The sequence below is a fragment of the Vicia villosa genome, unplaced genomic scaffold (genome assembly GCF_029867415.1).
Source record: "Vicia villosa cultivar HV-30 ecotype Madison, WI unplaced genomic scaffold, Vvil1.0 ctg.000108F_1_1, whole genome shotgun sequence".
In the NCBI taxonomy this organism is placed as follows: Eukaryota; Viridiplantae; Streptophyta; class Magnoliopsida; order Fabales; family Fabaceae; genus Vicia; species Vicia villosa.
In genome coordinates, this window is record NW_026705019.1 from 983,805 (window position 1) to 985,237 (window position 1,433).

Genomic DNA, 1,433 nt, shown 5'->3' on the forward strand with positions numbered 1-1,433 from the left:
AAGCCAATGGACCTTCGGATTTCCTGTAGTTAAACGAAATACATACTGATACCTGTCTCTTATTATTATTCTTTATTCTCTCACAATCACTTTCCCTTAGGAACAATCGAAATTTTAGTACTCCTAGCTTTACATAGTAACCTTAGATAACGGTAGATCGATTCATAGTCCCTGTGGATTCGATATCTTTTAAAACTACACGACACGACTGTGCACTTGCAGTTATCAGATTTATAGACACGTAAAGTCGCGATCAAGTTTTTGGCGCCGTTGCCGGGGACTATTTAAGTCGATATCGTAACTCACTGTTACACCGTAGAGACTAGGACAATTCTTCCCTTTCTTTTTGAACGATTGTATGCCAAATACTCGTTCAGAAGGAGGAGACTTAATACAACGAATTAACGAGATCGAACGTTTCATTAACGTCAAACGTCGAGCTCGCAATCTTCCCGAAGTAGCAGAAATTCCGATTAATCAGGAATTGACTCTTACTGATCAAATCAATCAAATTATCCCGAAGTTAGAGATGGCTGCTATTCGTCCTCTTAGAGACTATGCCGCTCCTTCGCGCGCTGAACCGCATTCAAGTATCGCACCACCTGCGATTGAGGCAAACAATTTCGAACTAAAACCTTCGATGGTCCAAGCTGTTCAACAGAATCAATTCTCTGGAAGCCCTGTAGACGACCCCAATCTCCATTTATCCGTGTTCGTGCAATACGCCGACACTATCAAAGCCAACAACGTTAGTTCCGAAGCTATTCGATTACGCCTTTTTCCTTTCTCCTTGAGAGATAGAGCTAGAGCGTGGCTTCAATCCCTGCCTTCCAATTCCATAACTACGTGGGACGAATTGAAGAGAGTATTCTTAGCGAGATATTTTTCGCCTAGAAAAACTGCTATGCTTAGAGGTCAAATCAACGGATTTACCCAGAAAGATAACGAATCACTCTTCGAAGCTTGGGAACGTTACAAGGACATGCTTAGAATATGCCCTCATCATGGACTCGAACCATGGCTGATCATCCATACTTTCTATGGTGGTCTCCTATATAACACTAAAATGACTATAGATGCCGCTGCTGGCGGAGCATTAATGGACAAACCCCATGATGAAGCATACAAACTCATAGAGAACATGGCACAAAACCATTACCAATGGGGTGGAGAACGAGCTGCTCTAGAGAAAGCACAAACCAAAGGAGGAATGTACGAAATAAGTGGTATAGACCGCGTTAACGCTAAAGTAGACGCTTTAACTCAAAAGATCGAGAATTTAACCATCACTCCTTCAGCCACCGCTGCCGCTGTAGCACCTAACTGCGAGATTTGTGGATTGACTGGGCATGTAGTTGCTGAATGCCAACTCTTGACTGGAGTCCCATCTGATCAAGTAAATTACGCTCAAGGAAACCCTTATTCTAACACGT

General features: G+C 42.7%; 1 non-coding gene across 1 annotated transcript; it reads right to left on the minus strand.

Annotated features, from left to right (window-relative positions):
- Nucleotides 1–904: 904 nt before the first annotated feature.
- LOC131624222 (small nucleolar RNA R71) lies at nt 905–1,011 on the minus strand. The gene has a single exon (XR_009290535.1). It is a non-coding gene; the product is annotated as a small nucleolar RNA R71 (small nucleolar RNA).
- Between the last annotated feature and the right edge of the window lie 422 nt (nt 1,012–1,433).